This window comes from Lathyrus oleraceus, chromosome 4 (genome assembly GCF_024323335.1).
Source record: "Lathyrus oleraceus cultivar Zhongwan6 chromosome 4, CAAS_Psat_ZW6_1.0, whole genome shotgun sequence".
In the NCBI taxonomy this organism is placed as follows: domain Eukaryota; kingdom Viridiplantae; phylum Streptophyta; class Magnoliopsida; order Fabales; family Fabaceae; genus Lathyrus; species Lathyrus oleraceus.
The window spans coordinates 296,903,486-296,910,377 of record NC_066582.1 but is presented as its reverse complement, the minus strand read 5'-3'; positions in this window follow the sequence as shown (position 1 = coordinate 296,910,377).

Here is a 6,892-nt window from a genome sequence, read left to right as displayed (position 1 = left end):
AGGAATGATCCATTCTTACCCATTCTCCACCATTTAAGGCTCTTGGCGTACAATACTTAATCGTTGTTTTTAAGTGTTTTAAATTTGATTAAGAAAAATGCCGCTTGATGTTGGATCAAGGGTTTTCTTATTTGGATATTGAAATTGGCTAATGTAATGAAACAGGTATGCAAAGTAACCAACAAGAAAGTGAAGAGTCTCAATGTAAGGTATCCCAAGAGAAAGCCTTATGTGTGCAAAAAATTACCTAAGCTAAACAAAGGATAATGGTCTTACAAAAATGTCCCCCTAAGGTTGTTCCATGATATCATTCTCACAATAGGTATATAAGTACAAATGAAACCCAAAGTTGAACCAAGTATCACAGAGATAAGGAGAAGACCTCCAAGCAAAGATCCTAGGATGAGATCCTCTAAGTCCAAGTTGATTAAGTGGAATGAATTGTTTTTGGTTTTATCATTTTATCATGTTTTTGTTGTTTTTAATGTAATGATAACAATAAAGTAAAGACAAATAAATAAACATGCATGATGAAGTTTATACAATGATGATGATGGTAAGTACTTGAATGTAAATGAGATAAAAGTAAATAACAAAATAAACAATGATAATAACAATAACAAAAGGTTAATGGTAATTAAAGTTAGTAAAGTTAGGTTAAGTTGGTATTATTAACAATGAAACAACTCTTGAGCATTATCTATCCTTAGGTCAATAGATTCAAAATATGGCGCATCAGGGGATAACTTATCACTGATGCAAAGTATGGAAGATGATTAATGGATCAACTTACTGTAGATTTGTAATAATGAAAGTTATTCAACCTCATGTCCATCTATCAATAGATTGACAAAAGGAAGACTATGCTAAACTCAAGGTTGAAAGCTTAATGATTAATTAAGTTACTTAAGTTTAACAGGTTATAAGATCAAAGTATAATATTAACAAGGTAATAAGAGTTAGTGTATGATATATACAAGTAAGTATAAGATGTTAGTGGGTTAGTATAAACTAAAAGAAGTGATAATGTATTAGATGAAATCACAAGTCAATATATGTACAAGTAAGGCTTCATCTACATGTCAAATGACCCAAGTTGTTTGAAATAGGGGAAACTTATCCATGCTTCAAAGTACCATGGATGAACTCTTGATCATCCATTAGTAGGTTTTAAGTATGGAAGGTTCAATCAACCCTAAACCAAACAATATCATGACAAATGGTAGATTTCATTAGCCCATGGATTCAAGACTCCATAAGTCTTTTAAAACTATTCAAATGACTTGAAACAAAGCACCAATAAATTCTAGAGGCAAGAATAATAGGGGTCCATGTTGGAAATATTTTCTGAATAATAAAAATAAATGGTGTAAAAAATAAAAAGAAATTGGAAATAAATATGGTGAAAATAAACAAGATATTAGTGAAATAAAATAAAATGGGACAAAATGCACATGCTGGGGGTTGAACCCCTGACCTTGGGGTCATAGGGGATCAATCTACTCTCCCATTGGGCCAAGCGCTCGCTAGTGTTAGAAAACGCACCCAATTAAATAAATAAAATAAGTAGAAACAAAAATGAAAGCGCACACTAGCCAACCAATTATGACACGGAACTGAATATTTTCAAATTCAAATTTTGCGCGAAACGGTCGTCTTCAACCTTCGACCTTAGAAATCAAAACTCAGAAATACGTGATTTTAACCAGATTTGTTTGTGGAATCAACTTGCAAACACATAAACAAACTAACCTCCACACTCATGAGCCATTGATTAGCTCTGAGTATGGAGTATTTTGCCACGAACCAGAAGAACACAAATGTCCTAGTTCAAAAATTAAACTTTGGATATTGACTAATCAAAGCTACAAGTTTAGGGTAAATGATTAGAGGAACATTTCAAGGTGAATGGAAACTTGTTTGGATGATGGGGGTGAAGGGAACTACCTGATCAGAATCAAACTCAGGGAGGTATTCTGACGACTGAGCTCAGCTCAGATGAGGCTTGGGGAGGATGACTTAGGGCTTTGGAAAGCTTGAGTGGGTGTTAGTTAAAGTTTCTGAGTGGTTATTTGGGATTGAAAAGCTCTGGAAATAAAAACACGATACTTTGTTCTTGAAGGTTCAGCTCAGATTAGCAACAGAGGTTTAGGGGATTTTCAGCATGGAAAATGAAGGGGAGACCTTCACATATTTATAGGGAATTTGTGTGGATGGAAAGCAATAAAGGTTTGCTTCAGAATCTTGGGTGGGTCGAAGCATGCTTTGGATGGACTTGGGGAAACATGGAATAGTTGTGTTCTGACCTTGCTTGAACCTCAAACCACTTTGTCTTGGTCCTTAGAATTGATTTGGAACAAACAAGGTGTTTGGTTTGGCCTGATATGGATTCCCTTTTTTGCCAATTTGGGGAAAATCTATTTTTGCACATGGGGTCGGGTTTTGCATGTGAGGAGTTTTTTCTTGCAAGTTGACTTCCTACTACACTAAAAAATCATTTGCAACATGTTTGGGGACCATTGGGATCAGATTGGATTGATTTGGGAACTTGGTGAATGGATTTACAAATTTTGAGTTGGACATGTCTGGTTTGTGCATCAGGGTGATCACCACTGTTTGAACCAAGGCCAAATGTTCCTTGCCATATCCTTGGTTGAGTGAAAAAAGAACCAGATCAAAAGGATTTATAGTTTGGAAATGGAAATATGGTAAAGTAGTGGTCTTGGTCATGTTTTAGGGCATGATGGGCATGTTGGACCAGTTTGGCAATGCAAAAATTGAGGTCCTTCCTCAATGAATTAAGTCTTGGACCTTGAAACAAAGTCGTAGAGGAACTTATTTAGGATCTTTGGCACGAAGTGTAATTTAAAAATCTTGTGAAATGAGAAAGTTATGGTCTTTGGAACTTCCCATAGGCCATTCTTACCAAAATGTGACCAACCAACATGACCTAAAAATGAGATTTTGTGATTTCTTGATTTCCAAGGCACAATGGTGAATGTTTTAAGTTAATAGGATTATACCATAATGGTAAATAATATTTGGATCTTTGTGGGGTGATGTTTTTCCAAGTTTATGGGTGGATCAAAGCATTAAAAGTTGAAAAATCATGAACAAAACAAGTACTTGTAACATGGATTGAATGGGTGTTTAAATGATGGATTTTGATTGTAATGGACATGAAATTATGTTGAATGAATGGTATGGTGATTGGATGATCAAAATTGGGCAATATCAATGGTCAATGGATCCCCAAATTAGGGTTTCTTAAGCCATAAGTTTTGTCAAGAACCAAGGCCGGATGGGTTAGGGTTTGAGATGAAAGGATGACATTGAGATGTTTCAAAGGTGCAAGGCATGAACAAATTTTGTATTTTTGGGGTCCTTAATGATGTGGTCAAGATCCATGAGGAATCAAGACTTGTACAAGCCAAATGAGGGTCAAGAGCTAGGGTTAGGGTCCTTGGGTGACCAGATGAATCTTGATGCTTCTTCAAACGGGGATCACCATCAAAATTGGGTTTGGAGAGTGAGTGAGATATCTTGAATGATCCTCCAAGCTTTGTTGGATGGTTGAGGATGAGATTAGGGTTCATGTGGCTTGGGCATACCTCAACATGATCAGAGGGTCTTGAGGCTTTGCAGATGAACCCCATGCCTTGAGCTTGTGGATTGTTGTAGACCATTAAGTACCAATGCACGTGAGATATCATGTATGGGATGTATTCTTATGAATTAGGGTTTAAGAAGATTATGTGAAGGTGGGGTAAATTTGAGGGTATGACAGCTGCCCTCATTTAATCTTCTCAGACCTGAAGGTATGGATAGCAACGAATTTCAATACGTTCATGGTAGGAGGGGATTAAACATTTATAGGAGTAACCATAAATTTATGAGTTAATTTGTTGGGGATTATGCATGGTTATGATTATTATGCATGTAATGCGATGTATGCAACATAAGTATCCTTCTTTTAAGGAGAATAGCTTAGATGTCAACACTCCAAATAAGACAGAGGGAATAAACTCCGCTGGGAAATGAGTAAATTGGTAAAATGAATGGGTGATTTCCCCTAGAAACTGTTGGTGAGAAAAATAAAAGGGATTTCCAGTAAAGGCTAGAACACAAACTCTGATGGGGAAATGTGTAGATTCAGCGACGATTTTCAGCGATGGCTAGAACATCTGACATCTATTGAGGATCACCCAAGTGAATTTAGAGACGATTCTTAGCAACAACTAGAATATATGATTCAGTGGGGATGGTAAATGAGTTTAAATGATGGTTCTTGCAACCGCTGGAATATCTGACTCTGCTGAAGAGAAATGATAAGGTACGATGACGATTCTGAGTGACGGCTAGAATACCCTACTTTGAGGGGAAAAGAAGTAGTTCAATGATGATTATCAGTGATGGGTGGAATGCCTGACTCGACTAAGGATATAAGACCAAAAATAGTTCAACGACGATTCCTAGCAACGGCTAAAATTACCCGACTCTACTAGAGATAAAATTTCTCAAGAAGGTACAATGATGATTCTTAGCAACGACTAGGATACCTGACTCTATTGAGGAGAAAAGAGAGGTTCAATGACGATTCTTAGCAATGGCTAGAATACCTGACTCTGCTGAGGAGAAAAGGAAGTTCAGCGACAGTTCCTAGCAACAACTAGAAATACCTGACTTCGTCTGGGGAAGAGAGTATGTCAGTGACGATTCTTTTCAAAGATCGGAATACTTGACTTATGATGGGGAAAGAAGTTCCAAGATGAATCCTGCTTAGGGAAAGAAAATAAGTGATGATTCCTAGCAAAGGCTGGAATATCTAACTCTGGGGGACTAATGAAAAGGTGGTGATGATTCTCAACAACGGCTGGAATATCCAACTTGTCGGGGATTGAAGAAGTACAACGATGACTCTTAGCAACAACTAAAATACCCGACTCTTATGGGGAGATCAAATAATTCAGTGATAATTCCAAACAACGGATGGAATACCTGACTTTGCTTAGGAGGAGTATCTTGGAAGATGAGTTTATTGGGGAAAATCCCTTACAAAGGTTGAGAAATTCAAACATCTGATGAATTTTTATGAGTACGGGGTGAATTTTCAAAAGATACATATGACCCAATGTTATGTATGCAAGATGTGGATGCATGTTTAGGTTTCTGTCAGGGATATACATGTGCAAGGTTTGCAAGTTATGCCAAGTATGATAGGGATTTACGAGGGAGATGTGGACTGACTTCCCAATATTGGAAAACTGGAAACTCTAGTGTCCAAGCAAGCACTAGGTAAAATAGTTGAGTATTACTGCAGGGGTATTTCTTGATTGGGCAAAGTCCTTAGGACCGCATGGAACTTTTATGTTGGGGATACCAAACGTGTTTTTGGGTTACCTTAAGATACCTTTGAAAAGAGAAGTAATTCGATGTTTTCCCTTAAAGGTTTTTTGAAAAAAGGTTATTTTTTACCAAAAACAATTTCAATGTGATGTCAATTTAAGAAAAGTCACATTTCACAAACAAACAGGAAAAGTAAAAATATTGAGCACATATGAGGGAATTGAACTTATTGATAAACGGTCCCAAAAGTAGGTGATTGTGTAGAAAGGAAGTAATTCCTAAAAGAGGTGATTGCAAAAGGAAATTGAAAAACTATAATGGAAATGGAAATAACTCAGATTTCCTCCAAGTTTCAACTCTGGTATAATCCTTATGTTCTTGATCGTCCTTTGATCTTATTTCAGAAGGAGAGTGGCTGGATTGACTTGCTGAGGAGCAAACTAGATTGGATTGCTGGAGAGTGAAGAAAAATTCTTTTGCGGGATGAAGCCTCTTGCTTTTGTGAATCCCTAATTTTTGCCTAGACCGCCCTTTCGGGTTTTCAGTCTACCGGGATACCCATTTTTTTGCATAAATCGGCCTTTCGGGTTTTCCACTTATCAGACTCTCTTTTTTTTAAGCATAGTATTTTTTGACTTCATCCGTGTTTACAGGGGATGTAAGATTTTTACCATCCATAGTTGCAAGGATTAAGGCTCCTCCAGAGAATACCTTCTTTACAACATATTGGCCTTCGTAGTATGGCGTCCATTTTCCCCTTGGATCAGTGTGAATTGGCATAATCATCTTCAACACAAGGTCTCCAGCCTTGAGGTTGCGAGGGAAGATTTTCTTTTCATGGGCCCTTTTGATGGGCTTCTGGTAAAGTTGGTTGTGGCAGATGGCTGTCAGGCGCTTTTCATCAATGAGGTCCAGTTGGTTAAAACGGGTTTGCACCCACTCATCTTCATCCAGCTTGACGTCAGTCAAAATCCTTAGAGAAGGAATCTCTACTTCAACATGCCCAAGAAAAAGTCCTTTTTTGTGCTCACCTATAGCCTATAAATAGAGGTCCTTCCCTTCTCATTTTCACATCTAGAAATCTTACTCCTCTCTCTCTCTCTCTCTCTCTCTCTCTCTCTCTATATATATATATATATATATATATATATATATATATATATATATATATATATATAATATTTTCAACATTCTCTCACATATTTTTAGTCGTAGTGCTTTCGAGAAAGTTATTTTGTAAAATGAGGAATTTTGTATTCTAAAAGGGTATTATTGTAAATTCACCAATGAATGTTTTTATCTTGGTTGAATAATTTATTTGTAAGGGCTTGTTTATTTTTGTTTGAAGCTAAAATCTTTAAAAGCATTGGTTTGGGGATTTAGATTATATGTCCCTGTTTCAGTTCGTAAGCATAACCCATTAAAAAGCTTTCTTCAGTTCGAGATTAGCTTGGTTTAAAATATCAAATTGGTTCCTAGTTATCCTGGTAAAACCCAAGTTTAGTTCAAATGCTTACTTAGATTCGAGATAAGCCATATATAAACC